This window comes from Thalassophryne amazonica, chromosome 1 (genome assembly GCF_902500255.1).
Source record: "Thalassophryne amazonica chromosome 1, fThaAma1.1, whole genome shotgun sequence".
NCBI classification, from domain to species: Eukaryota; Metazoa; Chordata; class Actinopteri; order Batrachoidiformes; family Batrachoididae; genus Thalassophryne; species Thalassophryne amazonica.
In genome coordinates this window covers 25,727,625-25,746,984 of record NC_047103.1, presented here as the reverse complement: position 1 = coordinate 25,746,984, position 19,360 = coordinate 25,727,625, and the positions used below count along the sequence as shown (strand labels likewise).

General features: G+C 43.4%; 1 protein-coding gene across 1 annotated transcript in view; it reads right to left on the bottom strand.

The window, feature by feature from the left end:
* The window catches only part of LOC117507722 (dipeptidyl aminopeptidase-like protein 6), a 660,963-nt gene that overhangs the window by 521,618 nt on the left and 119,985 nt on the right, over positions 1 to 19,360 (bottom strand). The window lies entirely within an intron of this gene.

Here is a 19,360-nt window from a genome sequence, read left to right as displayed (position 1 = left end):
AACAAATGCACCCGAACGTGATGACGGCTGCAATTGTTAAATGCTAACTTTTAACACTGAAAATGCCATAGACATGCTAACGTGTTAGCATCGCTCCCGTTTTTAAGTTATAAAATACATCTATCATCTGTTTCAGAAGACCATAACATGTCGGTTTAACATAGAAAAGGTAAATAATACTCACAGACGTATGCTCTCTAGGGTTTTAGTGGGGGAAAATTAAGCAAAAGAAAGAAATAAACAAAGCAATCGACCAAAGCATTGCTTCAATCTGCGAACCACGCTTCGATTGGTTCAAGGTTCAAAGCAAAGCTGCGCTGCAGAAAAGTTGATTAAGGACCCGTTGCAGGGTCTGTAATCAATGTAGAGAAATGATCATTTTCCTGACAAACACCCGCCAAAACAACGGCCACTCTGAAGGACCGATAACAGAATCGTTAAGCACAAAGCTTATTGATGTCGGTGGATCGAATCATTTCTTAACGATACCCAAAAGGAACCGGTTCTCGATACCCATCCCTAGTTGTGACTTGCCGTTGAGCCAGGCTTGTTACACGTGGGGGCTCATCTAATTTAAAGTTAATTTAACTTAATATTTGGGTTAAATTTTGGTTAGTTTGTTTATTTTGTGGTTTTGCATTTATAGTTTGGCCTTGTTTGACCTACTTTGTAATTAACTTTGTTTGCTGTAGTTTTAGTAGGTTACTTTGATAGCCAGTTTTGTATGGGGAAATTTGGTTTGGGCCAGTTGGGGTTGAGAGCAGTTAGCATTTTTCTTTTATGCTACTTTGGTTAGAAGCTCACATCTGGGCCTAGTACTGGGTTTAGTCTGGTGGGAGTCCTCCCCTGTTAGGTTTATCAGCGGGTCACATTAGGTGGCTCGTGGTGTTTTTTTGTAGGTGGCAGCGAGGTGGGTAGAGCTTCCCTATCCCCTCTCCCCTTTCATCGCTCGGGTTCACGTCTGTGGGATTCTGTGGGTGGCTGCATGTGCAGGAGCTCACAGCCCCATTAGTACAGTGGCCTTTAGGGTCACTGGTGATTAAAAACCTCCCGCCAGACTGCACGAAGACTAGGGGGCAGTTAGTTAGCTTTTTCTTGAGTTTAGTGGGGTGGGGCTCTTTACCAATAACCCAGTCGGGGCAGCGGGTGAGTTTTCTAAATTTGTTTAGTTAATTTGGTTGGTCTTTCTGACATGATGTCCTCCATGTTGGCTAGTTTTGTTCCAACACCTTCGGAGTTGGCTTTAGAATTGTGCACAAAAGAACAGTTATTGGAGATTGCAGAGCATTACAAAATTATTATAGTGGATAGGAAGTTAAAGGAAACAGTTAGGGATTCATTAAAACAAGGTCTTTTGAACGCTGGTGTTCTCTTTCAGTCGGGTGCTAGTCAAGGGGCAGCGGTTCAGCCTAGTCCAGTCATGTTAACTTTTGAGCAGCAGCGGGAGCTGTTGCAGATGCAGCTAGAACTGGAAAGGCTGAGAAGTGGCAATAGACCAGGGTTGAAAGGGAGCCTCAGTTTGATGTTTCACAGAATCTTCGTTTACTACCTAAATTTGATGAATCAGATCCAGATACGTACTTTATTTTGTTTGAACGCATTGCTGATGCTAGGGCCTGGTCAGATGTGGATAGAACTACTTTGTTACAGTGTGTGCTTACAGGGAAAGCATTGGAGGCTTTTTCAGCCTTAAATGTTGCAGATTGTAAGGTTTATGCTACTGTTAAAGTGGCAGTCCTTAAAGTCTACGAGCTGGTACCAGAAGCATATCGTCAACGTTTTCGGTACAGGAAGAAACAGGATTCACAGACTTATTCTGAGTTTGTAAGGGACTTGTCAAATGCCTTTAGTCGATGGTCTACAGCTGCTGAAGTGGTTACATTACAGGATTTGTCTAATTTAATTGTGTTGGAGCAATTAAAAAATTCTGTACCGGATTCTGTTGCCACATATGTTAATGAACAGAAAGTCAAGTCTCCTGGGGAAGCAGCTATTCTGGCAGATGAATATGTGTTGACCCATAAAACTCGTTTTGACTCAAATAGGGAAGGTCGTAATAAAAGTGAGTCTATGTTAAAACATAAGGCACCACTGCCTGGGGTTTCTTTCCAAAACCTCAGCGAAAGTTTGCTAATGTGGGATCAAAAGGACCAGTTAATGCAAATACCTGAAGATACTGTTTGGGTGAGGGACATTGGAAAAAAGATTGTCCTTTGCTTAGCTCCAAAAGGTCAGAACAAGTAAAGCCGGCTGTGATGGCAGCTCCGGTTACAAGTCCTGTTGCCACACCTGTCCACCAGGGTGAGCTCTACCACCAACAGCGTAAGGCTGGTTCTGAATCTACCCAGGGGGAGTTTTCAGCTTTCATTTCCGATGGTGTTGTGTCTTTGTTAGATGGGAATCAACAAGTTCCAATTAAAATTTTGAGGGACACAGGCGCTTTGGATTATTTTATTTTAGAGTCTGTGTTGCCATTTTCAAAATCGTCAGATACAGGAAGTTGCGTTCTAATCTGTGGAATGGGTTTGGTTCCTTTTTCATCCCCTTTACATAAAGTCAATCTTGTGTGTGGTTTGGTCGAGGGTGATGTTGTGGTTGGTGTCAGACCCAGGTTGCCAGTGGATGGTGTCCACATGATTCTGGGAAATGATCTGGCTGGTGGGAAAGTGTGGGCGGATGGCAACCTAACATTTTCAAGGAGTTAACCGTGCCCTCTGCTGGTGGGTCCCCAGATTGCAGCCTAGATGTCTTCCCAAGTTGCGTTACTACTCGTGCTGGTTCTCGGCATAAGGAGGCAAAGAGCCGGCCTGATAATCTTGAGTTGCCAGTTGATCTTCAAATTGGAAGCTTGACAAATTCTAGAGATTCCTTGATACCAGAGCAAAAGGGTGACAAATCTTTAGTTGACATTTTTGATAAGTTGTTCCTGAAGTAGCAGTGAGGGATAGTGCTCAATGTTATTTTCTTGATGGACTGTTGGTTAGAAAATATGTTCCACATAATGATCAAGGTTTGGGAGAAGCAGTTTTTCAAATAGTTGTACCGACCTCCTTGCGTGGTAAGGTCCTTCAGACATCGCATGGTGTTGTGGCTGGTCATCTAGGTGTGCGGAAAACTTATGACAGAATTTTGCGTCATTTTTTCTGGCCACACTTAAAGAGGGACGTATCAAGGTTTATTAAAACATGTCATACTTGTCAACTTACTGGTAAACCTAATCAAGTTGCTAAGCCAGCACCCTTGTATCCGATACCGGCAATTGGTCAGCCATTTGAGCATCTCATCATTGATTGTGTTGGGCCTTTACCACGTTCGAAAACGGGTCATAGCTACTTGCTGACGGTAATGTGTCAAGCAACTAGATATCCGGCTGCCTTTCCTTTGCGTACAATCACTACCAAGTCTGTAGTTAAAGCTTTGATTCAGTTTATTTCTACATTTGGTATTCTGAGGATCATTCAGTCAGATCAAGGTTCAAATTTTACTTCCAAAATGTTTGCTCAGATTCTGAAGCAGTTAAAAGTTAAGCATAACAAGTCAACAGCATATCATGCTCAGAGTCAAGGAGCATTAGAGCATTTTCATCAAACTTTGAAGTCATTGCTCCGTGCATATTGCACTGAACTATCTGCTGATTGGGAAGAGGGTTTACCTTGGCTTTTGTTGGTTGCTCGTGAGGTAGTGCAGGAAAGTACAGGGTTTAGCCCTAATGACTTAGTGTTTGGGCGTAAGGTTAGGGGTCCTCTTGCTGTTCTCCAGGAGGGTTGTTTACCTGAGGAGCCACCACAGAACTTGATTGCTTTTGTCAATGGGTTTAGGTTTAAGTTGTACCGAGCAGGTGAACTTGCAAAACAAAAATTGGAGTGTTCTCTAAAGAAAATGAAGCAAAAGTATGATAAGGAATGTGAATTACGTGAGTTCTGTCCTGGGGACAGAGTACTTGCTCTTTTGCCGTTGGTTAATTCTCCGTTTCAGGCAAAGTGTTCTGGTCCTTATACAGTTCTGCGAAAAGTGTCTGATCTAAACTATCTCATTGAAACTGCTGGACATAGGAAAACAATTGTATCACATGAATCTATTGAAATCTTACCACTCTCGAGATTCTGATCAGAGGGATACTGGTCATGTGGAGAGGGCAGCATTGGCTGTTGTGCCTGTTACTGCCCCTGGTGATCTTGATCGTGAGGAGGGGGGGAGAAGAGGTAGCTTTGGCTGCAGATGAGATTTTGAGAGGACGGTTAAAGAATTCGCAGACTTTGGAAAATCTTGGTACTTTAGTTGACCACTTGAATGTTGAGAAGTGTACTCAGTTAGCTGGGCTAATTAAAAAGTATCCAGCTTTATTTTCTGATACTCCAACTCCAACTTATTTAATTGAACATGACATAGACATCGGAGATGCTAAGCCTATTAAACAAAAATTTTATAGGGTTTCTGAGGAGAAGAGGCGACAGTTGGATTCTGAGGTACAGTATATGTTAAATAATGGTATTGCAGAACCATCCCATTCTGATTGGGCTTCACCTTGTTTGCTTGTTGAAAAGCCAGACTCTACTGTTCGACCATGTACAGATTACCGAAAAGTAAATGGCATTACAAAAGCAGATCTCTATCCCCTGCCTAGGATGGAGGACTGTATTGATCAGGTAGGGTCTGCCAAGTATGTAAGTAAGTTTGATCTTTTGAAAGGATATTGGCAGGTTCCACTTTCTCAACGGGCACGTGAGATTGCTGCTTTTATAACACCATCTGGTTTGTTTTCATACACAGTGATGTCTTTTGGACTCCGGAATGCTCCCGCCACCTTTCAGAGGCTGATGAACCGTGTAGTCTCTGGTCTAGAAGGGTGTGCAGTGTATCTTGACGATGTGGTTGTCTATTCGGATTCCTGGGAGGAGCATGTCCGGAGAGTGCAAGCCTTGTTTGATCGGCTGGTGTGGGCCAGGTTGACTGTAAACTTGGCAAAGTGTGAGTTTGCCAGAGCCACAGTCACCTACCTTGGTAAAGTGGTGGGTTAAGGTTTTGTCCGTCCCGTGGAGGCTAAAATACAGGCCGTAAAGCAGTTTCCTCCTCCGACTACTAAAAAGGAGCTTATGCGCTTCCTTGGGATGGCCGGGTACTACCGCTCCTTCTGTAAAAACTTTTCTATGGTAGTTGCCCCTCTGACCAACCTGTTGAAAGCCAAGGTTGAGTTTTTCTGGTCCCCGCAATGTCAGGAGGCCTTTGATTTAGTTAAGGCATTGCTGTGTTCCGCTCCGGTGTTGGCAGCACCAAATTTTAGTAAACCTTTTAAATTCCAGGTGGATGCCAGTCAGATTGGGGCAGGTGCTGTACTTACAGGATAATGATGATGATGTTGAGTGCCCTGTAAGTTTCTTCTCCTGGAAATTTAATAAGTATCAATTTAATTATTCTGTAATTGAAAAAGAGGCTTTGAGCCTCATTTGGGCTTTACAGCACTTCGAGGTCTATGTAGGTTCCGACTCCGTTGACTGTATTCACTGATCATAATCCACTGACCTTTTTGAAGTCTCTGCAGAATCCCAACCAGCGCCTTATGCATTGGGCTTTGTTTTTACAACCGTACACTCTTGACATAAGACACATCAGTGGTAAAGATAAAATTATTGCTGATGCTCTTTCCCGTGCTCCTTTAACCTAATGTGTTTCTCTGCTCTTTTTGCCTCACTATTTGTCCTCCTGCTCTTAAACTGCTCCCCAGGTACCAGGGCTGCTGGGTGGAGGTACGGACAGCTGGTGGAAGGGTGCAGAAAGTACTGTATGCACGGGTATTATTTTGGTTGGGTCTTATGTACGTAGGCCTGTTTGGATGAGAGTAGTACCCTCATTTTAAGGAGGGGGGTGTCACGGCCCTCCTCTGCCTGTTGTGGGAGGCTCCCCACGGCAGGCAGGGGTGGGGCTGCTTGAGTGGTTTCACCTGTGCTGTGCTGTTAAATTGTTTGTGCTGTGCTTATTCACTCTCTCTGCTCTCTCCCCACCAGGTACCCCATTTAGTTTGTCTTCAGTTCATTTTTTGTTTTAGTTACTTTTGGTTTTCACACGCCAACACATTTGCACCTACATATTCATGCGCCTTCATGCACTGCATACACCACTGATTCTTACTTACATTTGCATGCCTTGTATTTATGTTGCATTTTATTATTGTTTGTTAAATAAACTATTTTAATTGGCCTGAAACTTTTGAGTTATTTCCCCCTCCCAGCTAGTTTGTTTGGGTTGTGACTTGCCGTCGAGCCAGGCTTGTTACACATGTTAAAATCTCCAATTTCACATCAATCAACTCAATCAATCAATCAACTTTTTTTTTATATAGCGCCAAATCACAACAAACAGTTGCCCCAAGGCGCTCTATACTGTAAGGCAAGGCCATACAATAATTATGAAAAACCCCAACGGTCAAAACGACCCCCTATGAGCAAGCACTTGGCTACAGTGGGAAGGAAAAACTCCCTTTTAACAGGAAGAAACCTCCAGCAGAACCAGGCTCAGGGAGGGGCAGTCTTCTGCTGAGACTGGTTGGGGCTGAGGGAAAGAACCAGGAAAAAGACATGCTGTGGAGGGGGGCAGAGATTGATCACTAATGATTAAATGCAGAGTGATGCATACGGAGCAAAAAGAGAAAGAAACAGAAACATCAGCCTGGTCCAAAAAAAAAAAAATAAATAAATAAATAAAAAACAGATTAGGTCTGTTTCTTCATTCATGCCAACTGTATTGGGAGTAAATGCTTAAATAACAAATGTGTTTAAGCTATTTCAAGCCATAAATTTACAAATAATTAGGACTGTGGTCACTGAGTGGCAGCTAGTATGCTGGATTGAGGGCCCTGCTGGAAATGGCTGTTAGCTGTTGTCAACTCAACTGTGTGTGTCCTTTTTACGTGTTTATTGCATTAACAGACAATCTAAGAAGTTTGTGTGCTAATATTTTTGTTGAGTGAAACTTGAATATGATTTAATTTAGTATATTTGCACTGTTCGCACTGATTAGCATGTATCGATAGCTTGGTGATGTTAGCTACAATGCTATAAAAATATGAATGTTGGCACAGTGAGACATGTCTCATTTTGTTCAGGTAGACAATTTATGAAGCCTTCTTCCCAATCGTAGAGTCCTAGCGGCTACTAATGGCGCTGGTGGTTCTTTTATATACTTAACCATTTATCTTTCGAGTGAAACAATTTTGCTGACCTGTTAGAGGTACAAATGGACAGGTTATTGGGGTCAAATGTGAAAACCGCATTGAATGTTTTCCAGAAATTACATAAATTTCTAGTTTGGAAGAGACTGAGATTTATGTAGGACATTTTTATGTCAACATAGCCTGTTTGTCTTCAAGGAAATGCTAACTGCACTAAGGAAATGCTAACTTCATATGCAAGCGCTACCCCCTGTTAGCTGGAGGTATTCACAGTTGGCCTCAGCTATCATTTCTGATCAAACAAGTTGAGTTTCATCGGTCTCACTTGTGAAAAGAGGAAAAACAGAGTTGAAGCTTAAATTGAAACTCAAATAGAAACTAGACTCAGGCATTCTTAGTCATTTTCAGGAAAAATATTCAAATGGATTTATATAAAATTGGTGTATCTAATGAATATAAGCCAGGCAGCATAGTGGCTTAGTGGTTAGCATTGTTGCCTCACAGCAAGAAGGTCATGGGATCAATTCCCACCTGCAGCCTTTCTGTGGAGTTTGTATGTTCTCTCCGTGTTTGTGTGGATTCTCTCCGGGTGCTCCAGCTTCCTCCTACATCCAAAGACATGTAGTTTTTGGTGAACTGGAAACTTTAAATTGTCCGTAGGTGTGCGTACGGGTGTGAATGTCCAGGGTGTACCCCGCCTCACGGCCAATTACTGCTGGGATAGGCTCCGCCCCTGATCTATAATTGGAGTAAGAGGGTATAGAAAATGGAAGGAATAATTTTAAGCCCAAAACATATACAGTCTGGCCTCAGTGATTCCTGAAAAACAGCAAGTGGTGATTTTATTAAGTCCAAAGGTCAAAATAGGAGTTTCTGTTTATTTTCAGGAAAAATGTTCAACTTATCGAATAGAAATGGGGGCAATGAATCATTTAAGACCAAGTAGTAGTGGGTGAATTTTGTTGTTTTTGGCCATTACTACTGGAAATATTTAGCTTATGCCAAAGTGTGCCATTACAGCTGATGTAAAGTGGCAACTTTCACATAATTTGATGCCAAAATTAACCATATGATGAATGGTTCCTGAGATATGGGAAAACATCCATAGGACTGTTCACAGACAAGAAGATGGACATGAAGAGAAAAAGACATCTATTATTATTTTGTTACATTTTTTTCCAAGTCAATTTAGTGGAGGCGTCTTTTTAAGTGTCTCACTGCCCTTCACATTCATGAGGAACTTTGCCAATTCTAAATCGAGCATTTCTATTTTGCTCCACTGCACCACAATAAAGACCACAGACCGGCTCGGAAGCATATTGATCTTTGTGGGCCTCATGCTGTTCTGCTGTGTTTTTAAAATGTCCCAACATGTGGGAGCTACTTGAATCAGATGAGCGCATTTAAAATAAAACTACAAGCCTGCACTGAAAACTGACTAACACTAGCAGTTCATAACAACATATTTAAAACCCACAGAGATCCTGGCACTCAGCAAATGTTGTCTGATTTGGCATTTGTTCTTCGGTAAGAACAAAGTCGGCATATTTAGGAGTCCACTTACACACATTTGCTCACGTTTGTGCAAGAAAATTAGTTATTTGCATGTTCCTGAACCAGAAACATTCAGTCAACATTTTATTCATGAAGTACTTTCAAGAACATATTCAAGCTCCTTTCCAATAACTACACCAACTGAAAACACAAGAAATGGGAACATCACAAAATTCAAAACCAGAAGCTACAACACTGACATGCTGGAAAATCATTAATTTGAAATACTGCAGAGGCAGGCAGAGTGTATTAAGCATTGATTTAAAGTTAACTTTACTGGAAGATCATTCCATAGAACTGGGGCCCACTAAGAAAAGGCTCAAAAAGCTGCTGCTTCTTTTTACCCCTGAAGACTTGATAATCCAGCATACAGATAACATAAAACCTGTGGCGGCACATAAGGTTCAAAAAGTTCAGCCACATAAAGAGGAGCACATCCACACAATATTTTATACATGAACAGCTGAACTCAGGATGCACAGATCCACATTTTTTTACTTCAGATCCGATCCTGAAACCTGAATTTGCATATCTGCTGCTACCGATGCTATTCTGATACCAGAGCTGTGTTTGCTTTAATATCATCATTATTGTCAATTTTATATGAGGATATTTTGTATCCCCAGTTATACAGCTTCATGATGGTGTGGTATAGAGGAGGATTTTCTTAAAAAGACCTGAAAGTTCAGCTACAATTTTCCAGAAGGTACATCTAAGATGCAAGCCTAGATTTGATGTTTTGGTGAAAGAATTAAGTACTTTTATTGATTGTTGGGTCAGTGGCTGAAATTTCATCTCTTGAACACCAGATGGCACACCCGCCCCGAGAGCACACCTACCATTTTAAAGAAGGATCACGTTTCCGCATGTCTAAAATGCAATAACAAACCAAATACCTAGAACTGAACCCTTGTCTATACATTGCCAGTCCAACTCCTATAATTGGTAGTTCACTCCGATGCCACCTACTCTCCAATAGAATGTGGCAAGCTGGAAAATAAAACATTGCAGCATTACAGTTCCCTCTTCTCATATGTAAATCAAAAGACACAGACTGCTCAAAAATCACACTAAGATTTTAAATTATCACAGCATTCATTACCACAATCACCAAGCAAAACTGCAAAATGATCAAATAAATGTACTGCATAGGCAAATGTATGGACATACTGTATATTGTACATTTTTGTATAATCAATATAGCAGTGATAGATAAAGCCATGACTATGTATAATTTGACCAAGTGGTGCAAACATATAAAGAAAATATCAAAGGACCAAGGACTGACCCTTGAGGTGCCCCATACTTAACTGTGAAAAAAAACAGACATAAGGTTGTTAATAAAACCACACCACAGTCGGATTAGCAAGACCTTAACCAAGGATGTACTTGGCTGGAAATGTCAAAAATATTTTTAAGTTCTCTAACAGAATATACTGTGACCAAGTGTATCAAGTGCTCCACCCAAACCCATTAGTAGGAGCAGAGATGTAGAATTTCCACCCACAGCCAGAAGCTCTACTGAGTGCAGTTTCTATGGAATAATACATTCTCAATGTTGGTGCCCTCCAATATGACAGTTTATTAGTGACATCTAGCTCAAGAATTTTGGAAAGAATAATTAATCAATGGTCAAAACTGGGTTTCTTGAGGGGATATCTTACCAGAGCAAGTTTTTTTTTAAAAAAAGCAGTAACAATTCCAGTAATAATTCCATGCTTGTTTGTAAATAAATGTTTTAATATAAATTATAGGGTACAATTGTTTCCAAGGGAAAAAAAAAACGATCTTTTCACAAATAGCAAATTTGTATCTCCATTGGACTTTATAAGTACGTGGTGTGTCCATAAAGTAAAGGTCCTTTTTATTTTTTTTAAAAACTATATGGATTTCATTCATATGTTTTTATGTCAGACATGCTTGAACCCTCGTGCACATGCGTGAGTTTTTCCACGCCTGTCGGTGACGTCATTCGCCTGTGAGCACGCCTTGTGGAAGGAGTGGTCCCGCCCCCTCGTCAGATTTTCATTGTCTGGAAATGGCGGAATGAAAAGGACTTTTTTTCCATCAGAATTTTTCAGAAGCTGTTAGAGACTGGCCACCTGGAATCATTCGAAAAATTATGTGGCTTTTGGTTGAAAATTTTACGGGCTTCACAGAGAATAAGGACTTTAACTACAGCTTTAAGGACCCCTTTAAGGACGGTCGGTGCACCGCGCTCCGAGCTGCGACGTCGCGGCACAAACCACTGGATCATTTCTGAGCTGATGGCTCTGTGGATACGAGACCATCGTGTGCTCTTTCTCTGGTTATTACAAGAGCTGGACATCAGCCATTTTCTGGCAGATTTCACTTTTAACAAGAGATTTTGTCATGGAAAGCCGCGCGGAGGCTTCGCGTGTCACGACCGATTCGCTGATGAAGCGAGACAAAGGAACACCTCCGTTCAGAGTGTTAGAGGACAAGTTTGGACATGCCTATCTCGGCTTTCAGTGCTTACCAGTCGAGTGAGTATAAGAGAACTTGTGGAGAGCTGGACATGTCCCAACTTGTCCTCTAACACTACGAAATGGAGGTGTTCCTTTGTCTCGCTTCATCAGCGAATCGGTCGTGACGTGCAAAGCCCTCTGCACGGCTTTCCATGACAATATCTCTTGTTAAAAGTGAAATCTGCCGGAAAATGGCTGATGTCCAGCTCTTGTGATAACCAGAGAAAGAGCACATGACGGTCTCGTATCCACAGAGCCATCAGCTCAGAAATGATCCAGTGGTTTGTGCCGTGACGTCGCAGCTCGGAGCGCGGCGCACCGACCGTCCTTAAAGGGGTCCTTAAAGCTGTAGTTAAAGTCCTTATTCTCTGTGAAGCCCGTAAAATTTTCATCGAAAGCCAGATAAATTTTTGAATAGTTTCCAGGTGCCAGTCTCTAACAGCTTCTGAAAAAATTCTGATGGAAAAACAGTCCTTTTCATTCCGCCATTTCCAGACAATGAAAATCAGACGAGGGGGCGGGACCCACTCCTTCCACAAGGCTGTGCTCACAGGCAAATGACGTCACCGACAGGCGTGGGAAAAACTCACGCATGCGCACAAGGGTTCAAGCATGTCTGATGTAAAAACATATGAATGAAATCCATATAGTTTTTGAAAACAATAAAAAGGGCCGTTAATTTATGGACAGACCTCGTACATAGAAGCTTAGTTCCATCTTCTTTGTCTTGCATATTTGACAATTCTTTGTTGTGCTTTGTTTGATTCTTTTGTTTGATTTTTTTTTGCTTTTGTGATTGGTTGTATGGCCAAAGCATATGTTCACGCACCTGAGTCTGGTCTGCTTGAGGTATTTTCTTTCATTTAAAAAATGGTTGAGGCAAAATTGCTGCCTATGTGTTTGCTCAAGGGGGTGGGTAAAGTTAGACCTTAGCCATAGTAAAACACCTTGGGGTGACTTATGTTGTGACGTGGGGCTTATTAATAAATTTAATTGAAATGTGCATAACTTTGCTTCCATAACTGTGAGGATTAAGTGTCTCAAGCCTGTGGATCATTATCTCTTGGTTGTTCAGGAGCTGTGTGCATGCATGGAAGTACTGCTGCAGGAAGGTACTGGCTGTGAGGACAGTTGCCTCAGTGGGAGTTCATCTGTGACCTTTTATTTTCAGGGGTTCTAATTACGCAGTGTTTGGTCTACATTGCAAAAGCAAATGACAGCTCATTTTCTGTTTAATTCCTGCAGTGGTACATCCACTTCAGAACTACGAAAGATTTTCTTGCATTTAGAGTCTGAAGGTCCACCGATTTTAGATCTCAGCTTTTCTTACTACTTCAATATTTATTGATCCGTGACAATACAATCACCTTATATTCTTATATTCATACATAGTCTTAATAATTATTTATACCTTACTGTTTTTTGTTTTTTTGTTTTATCTGTTTGCACTAAAAAGGAGAGGCTCTCTAATCTCATTGTACATTCTGTATAATGACAATTGTGCAGTACTTGTCTTTGAACCATTCTCAAGAGCAATTAAACTTAAATCCTGCAGTCATTTTCAGAATCAGAATCAAGAAGTTTATTGCCATTGCCAGTGAACAAGACTCACAGACTAGCTTCGGTACAATGGTGCAACATTAAGAAGAGATAAAATGCTAAGATAAAATATAACATATGTGTCAAAATAAGATAAAATATAAGATAAAAAAAGAAATATGAAATATGAAAGGTTGTGTGCAACAGAAAAACAGAGAAACAGAAAAAACAGTGCAGTGGGAGGAGTGCAATTAAAACAAAGTACATTGTCTAAAGTGACCCGTGATAAAATGATAAAGTGACAGATTTAAGCTTGAGTGACTGAGTTATGAGGTGTTCATGAGTCTAACGCAGAGGGAAGAACTGTTCTTATGGCGGGAGGTTCTGGTCTGGATGGACCATAACTTCCTGTCCGAGGGGAGTGGTTTGAATAGACCGTGTGCAGGGTGAGAAGGGTCAGCTGTGATCTGACCTGCTCGGCCCAGATTCCTGGAGACGTGCAGGTTGTAGAGAGATGGAAGGCTACAGCCGATCGCCTTCTCAGCAGAGGCCACAATGCGCTGCAGTCTGTGTCTGTCCCTGGCTGTGGCCCCGGCGTACCACACCGTGATGGAGGAGCAGAGGATGGCTCGATGAGGGCCGTGTAGAACTGCACCATCAGCTGGACAGGCAGCTTGGCCTTCTTCAGCTGCCGCATGAAGTACATCCTCTGCTGGGCCTTCTTGATGAGGGAGCTGATGGTTGACTCCCACTTGAGGTCCTGGGCGATGGTGGTGCCGAGGGAAGCGGTGACAGACCACAGTGGTGATGGGGCTGTTGGTGAGGGCGAGGGAGGGCGGGGGGGCTGTGGCTTTCCTGAAGTCCACGATCATCTCCACTGTTTTCTGGGCGTTGAGCTCCAAGTTATTGCTGATGCACCAGGTCACCAGCCAGTCCACCTCCCTCCTGTAGGCAGACTCATCCCCATCCGAAATGAGTCCGATGAGGGTGGTGTCGTCCGCAAACTTGATGAGCTTTACAGAGTCGTGGCTGGAGGTGCAGCAGTTAGTGTAGAGGGAGAAGAGCAGAGGGGAAAGGACACAGCCCTGTGGAGATCCTGTGCTGAGAGCCCGAGTGTTCGAGACATTTTTTCCCAGCCTCACACGCTGACTCCGGTCCGTCAAGCATACCTGGTATGCGATATATAGGCCCAACACCATAGTAGGAGAAACATGCCCATATCATGATGCTTGCACCACCATACTTCACTGTCTTCACTGTGAACTGTGGCTTGAATTCAGAGTTTGGGGGTCGTCTCACAAACTGTCTGCGGCCCTTGGACCCAAAAAGAACTATTTTACTCTTATCAGTCCAAAAAATATTCCTCCATTTCTCTTTAGGCCAGTTGATGTGTTCTTTGGCAAATTGTAATGTCTTCTGCACATCTTTTATTTAACAGAGGGACTAATCTGACTTTAACACCACGAGACAGAGCGTAATGTAAACTAAAACAGAGTAACTTTAATCTCAGCCTCGGAGAGCCGATCGGCCACTTTAACGCCACGAGACAGAGCATAAATATACACTAACATACAAGAATTTTAATCTGAGCCTCGGAGATCTGAGCGGATACTTTAACACCGCAACACAGAGTGAAAATGTAAAGTAACATATATGAACTTTAATCTGAGCCTCAGAAAGTGGATCGGACACTTTAACAAACGACACAGAGCGAAAATGTAAACTAACACACGGTAACTTTAATCTGAGCCTCGGAGATCAGATTGGACACTAACATCGTGAAACAGAGCACTCACTCAACTCATCTTCAACCGCTTTTCCGGGTTCGGGTCGCGGGGGCAACAGCTCCAGCAGGGGACCCCAGACTTCTCTTTCCGGTGCCACATTGACCACCTCTGACTGGCGGATCCCGAGGCGTTCCCTGGCCAGTGTGTAGATATAATCTCTCCACCGAGTCCTAGGTCTTCCCCAGGGTCTCCTCCCAGATGGACGTGCTTGGAACACCTCCCTTGAGAGGCGCCCAGGAGGCATCCTTACCAGATGCCCAAACCACCTCAGCTGGCTCCTTTCAACACGAAGGAGCAGCGACTCTACTCTGAGCCTCCCATGGATGACTGAACTTCTCACCCTATCTCTAAGGGAGACACCAGCCACCCTCCTGAGGAAGCCCATTTCGGCCGCTTGTACCCGCGATCTAGTTCTTTCTGTCATGAAAATTCAGTAAGGTATATCTTAAATATCATATTCCAATTCTAAGGTGGAACTATGCCAGTATACAAAGGTATATCTAAATATCTAAAAAGGAAGAGTAAAATAGGAGAGTAGAAAAGAGTAGAGTAGAGCCACTTAGATGCCTGGTCTTGAGAACCGGTGATGGTAGGTTAAAAAGCTTTTTTATCCCATGGGAATTCTCCCTACCCACCCAAGCGGCTCAAGAAAAGGTATATATAATAAGTAATAAGACATAAGAAGGATAAGACATCACAGGAGAAGATTGTAGTAAAGGTAATTAGTATGTAGACTAGTAGTGAAATCAAATATAGTTAGTAGGCTAAGCTGTAGAAGAGAGTGTAGAGTGTGTGAGTGTACTGGTATCTATCTAAAGTAACTCTGTTATCATACTATAGGAAAATAAAAAGTATAATTATTATGCTATCAAATGGAAACCTAAGAACTTAGGTACTATATGTTGATGTCTTTAGAGGAACACATAAACTGATGAATCATTAAAAATCTACACCATGTAAAATAAAATTGTAAATGGTAAAAATAAGCTAGTTATGGTAGAAGAGCTAAATTAGCCATGAATAAGCCAACCGTACCCAGGAAGCTAACACGATAAACAAAAACGGTAATTAGTGTATAAAGTATAATGCAGGGGTGGTGGCCAAGTGGTTAATGTGCTTGGTTTCAGTGCAGAAGGATCCGGGTTCAAATCCCACCCCTGCCACATTTCTCCATGTAATGTGGAGTTGTGTTACTAAGGGCATCCGGCGTAAAACCTATGCCAATTCAACATGCAGATCCACCTTGGATTTGCTGTGGTGACCCCGAGTGCAAACAAGGGAGCAGCCGAAGGGACTTACAAGTGTATAAAGTATAATAGCATAGTTAAACCTACAGTAACGGTATTAACAAATACATATAAAATAAATGTGGGCAAAAGTATGAATTAATGTGGGTTATCAAACACAAAATGACCCAACACTCATGACCATAGGTGAGAGTAGGAACGAAAATTGACTATTAGATTGAGAACTTCGCCTTTTGGGTCATCTCCCTTTCCGTCACAACAGTACAGTAGAGCAAATGCAATACTGCCCTGCTGCGCCGATTTTCTGGCCAATCTCACGCTCCATCATCCCCTCACTCGTAAACAAGACCCCGAGGTATTTGAACTCCTTCACTTGGGGCAAGGCCGTATTCCCTACCCGGAGTAGGCAATCTATTGGTTTCCTGCTGAGAACCTTGGCCTCAGATTTAGAGGTGCTGATCCTCATCCCAGCCACTTCACACTCGGCTGTGAACTGCTCCAGTGAGTCTTGCAGGTCACCAGCTGATGAAGCCAACAGGACCACATCATCTGCAAAAAGCAGTGATGAGACCCTGAGCCCACCAAACTGGAAACCCTCCTCCCCCCAACTACACCTCGATATCCTGGACATGAATATCACAAACAGGATTGGTGACAAGGCGCAGCCCTGGCGGAGGCCAACCTCCACCGGAAAAGAGTCCGACTTACTACCGAGCACCAGACTGGAAACCCTCCTCCCCCCAACTACACCTCGATATCCTGGACATGAACATCACAAACAGGATTGGTGACAAGGCGCAGCCCTGGCGGAGGCCAACCTCCACTGGAAAAGAGTCCGACTTACTACCGAGCACCCGAACACAGCTCTCGCTTTGCGAGTACAGAGATTGGATGGCCCTGAGAAGGGACCCCTCACTCCATACTCCTGCAGCACCCCCCACAGTATCTCCCGGGGTACCCAATCATATGCCTTCTCCAAGTCCACAAAACAAATGTAGACTGGGTGGGCATACTCCCAGGCACCCTCCAGGATCATTGTGAGAGTAAAGAGCTGGTCAGTTGTTCCATGACCAGGACGGAACCCGAATTGTTCCTCTTCAATCAGTAGTTCGAATATCGGCCGAACCCTCCTTTCCAGCACCCTGGAGTAGACTTTACCAGGGAGGCTGAGTAGTGTGATGCCCCTGTAGTTGGCACACACTCTCTGGTCCCCCTTTTGAAATATGGGGACCACCACCCCAGTTTTCCACTCCTTAGACACTGTCCCAGACCTCAATGAAATGTTGAAGAGATGTCTCATCCAAGACAATCCCTCCACATCCACAGCCTTCAGCATTTCTGGACGGATCTCATCAACCCCTGGGGCCTTGTCACTGCAGAGTTGTTTGACTACCTCAGTGACTTCCACTAGGGAAATTGATGAAAATCCTCCATCAGCTTCCAGCTCTGCCCCTACTATAGAGGGTGCTCCGGTCTGATGCAGAAGTTCCTCAAAGTGTTCCTTCCAGTGCCGGATTACATCCTCAGTTGAGGTCAACAGAGTCCCATCCTTACTGTAGACAGCTTGGATGGTTCCCCTTTTTCCCCTCCTGAGGTGCCTCACGGTCTGCCAGAAACACCTTGGTGCCTACTGAAAGTCCTTCTCCATGGATGCTCTGAACTACTCCCACACCCGCTGCTTTGCCTCCCCCACAGCAGAGGCTGCTGCCCTTTGGGCCTGTTGGTACCTTGCGACTGCCTCTGGAGTCCTCCGAGACAAAATATCCCGGAAGGACTCCTTCAGTCGGATGGCTTCCCTGACCACTGGCCTCCACCATGGTGTTTGAGGGTTGCCGCCCATTGAAGCACCTAAGACCTTCAAGCCACAGCTCCCCACTGCAGCTTCAGCAATGGAAGCTTTGAACATTACCCATTCTGGTTCAATGCCCCCAACCTCCACAGGGATGTTAGAAGCTCTGCCGGAGGCGTGAGTTGAAGATCTGTCAGACAGTGGGCTCATCCAGACGTTCCCAGTTCACTCACACTATCCGTTTGGGCTTACCAGGTCTGTCTGAAGTCCTCCCCCACCCTCTGATCCAACTTACCACCAGATGGTGATCAGTTGACAGCTCTGCCCCCTCTTTACCCGAGTGTCCAGAACATGCGGCCTCAAATCAGATGATGCGATCACAAAATCGATCATCGATCTTCAGCCTAGGGTGCTCTGGTACCATGTACACTTATGAGCATCCTTATGTTTGAATATGGTGTTTGTTATGGACAGTCCGTAACTAGCACAGAAGTCCAATAACAAACGACCATTCGCGTTTTGATCAAGGAGGCCATTCCTCCCAATCACACCTCTCCAGGTGTCTCTGTCATTGCCCACGTGTATGTTGAAGTGCCCCAGCAGAGTCACCCACCGGAGCCCCATACAGGACTCCATTCAGGGACTCCAAGAAGGCCGAATACTCCAAAATGCTGTTCAGTGCATATGCACAGGATATGCGCAGGGAGGCGGCCCTCTCGTCTACTGGAGTAAACTCCAACGTAGTGGCGCTCAGCCGGGGACTTGTGAGTATAAGCCTCTCCACTACGATAAGATGATGGTTCCCAGAGAAAATTAAAGTTACTGTACTAACTTACAGTAACTTTAACCTGAGCCTCGGATATCTGATTGGACATTTTAACACCACAAGACAGAGTGTAAATGTTAACTAACACAGTGTAACTTTAATCTGAGCATTGGAGTGTCGTTTGGACACTTTAACACCGCGAGACAGAGTGTAAATGCAAACTAACACACAGTAACTTTAACCTCAGCGTCTGAGAGCCGATCGGGCATTTTAACACAGAGGAGACAGAGCGTGAATTTTAAACTAACACAGTGTAACCTTAATCTGAGCCTCAGAGAGCCGATCAGACACTTTAACACCACAGCGCAGTGTAAATGTAAACTAACATACAGTAACTTTAATCTGAGCCTTGGAGAGCCGATTGGACACTTTAGCACCGCGAGAGAGCATAAATGTAAACAAACACACAGTAACTTTAATGTGAGCCTCGGCGAGCCCATCTGACATTTTAACACCACGAGACAGAGGGTAAATGTTAACTAACACAGTGTAACTTTAACCTGAGCCTCGGAGAGCCGATAGGACACATGAAAACCACGATACAGAGTGTAAATGTAAACTAAAACACAATAACTTTAACCTGAGCGTCAGAGAGCTGATCGGACATTTTAACACCACGACACAGAGTGTAAATGCAAACTAAAACACAGTAACTTTAATCTGAGCCTTGGAGTGCCGTTTGGATACTTTAACACCACGAGACAGAGTGTAAATATAAACTAACACACTGTAACTTTAATCTGTGAATAGGAGAGCCGATCGGACACTTTAACACAGCGACACAAACATAAATGTAAACTAACACACAGTAACTTTAATCTGAGCCTCGGAGAGCCGATCGAACACTTTAACACCGTGAGACAGAGCGTAAAAGTAAACCAACACACTGTAACTTTAATCTGAGCCTCGGAGAGCCTATTGGACACTTTAACGCCACGACACAGAATGTAAATGTAAACTAAAA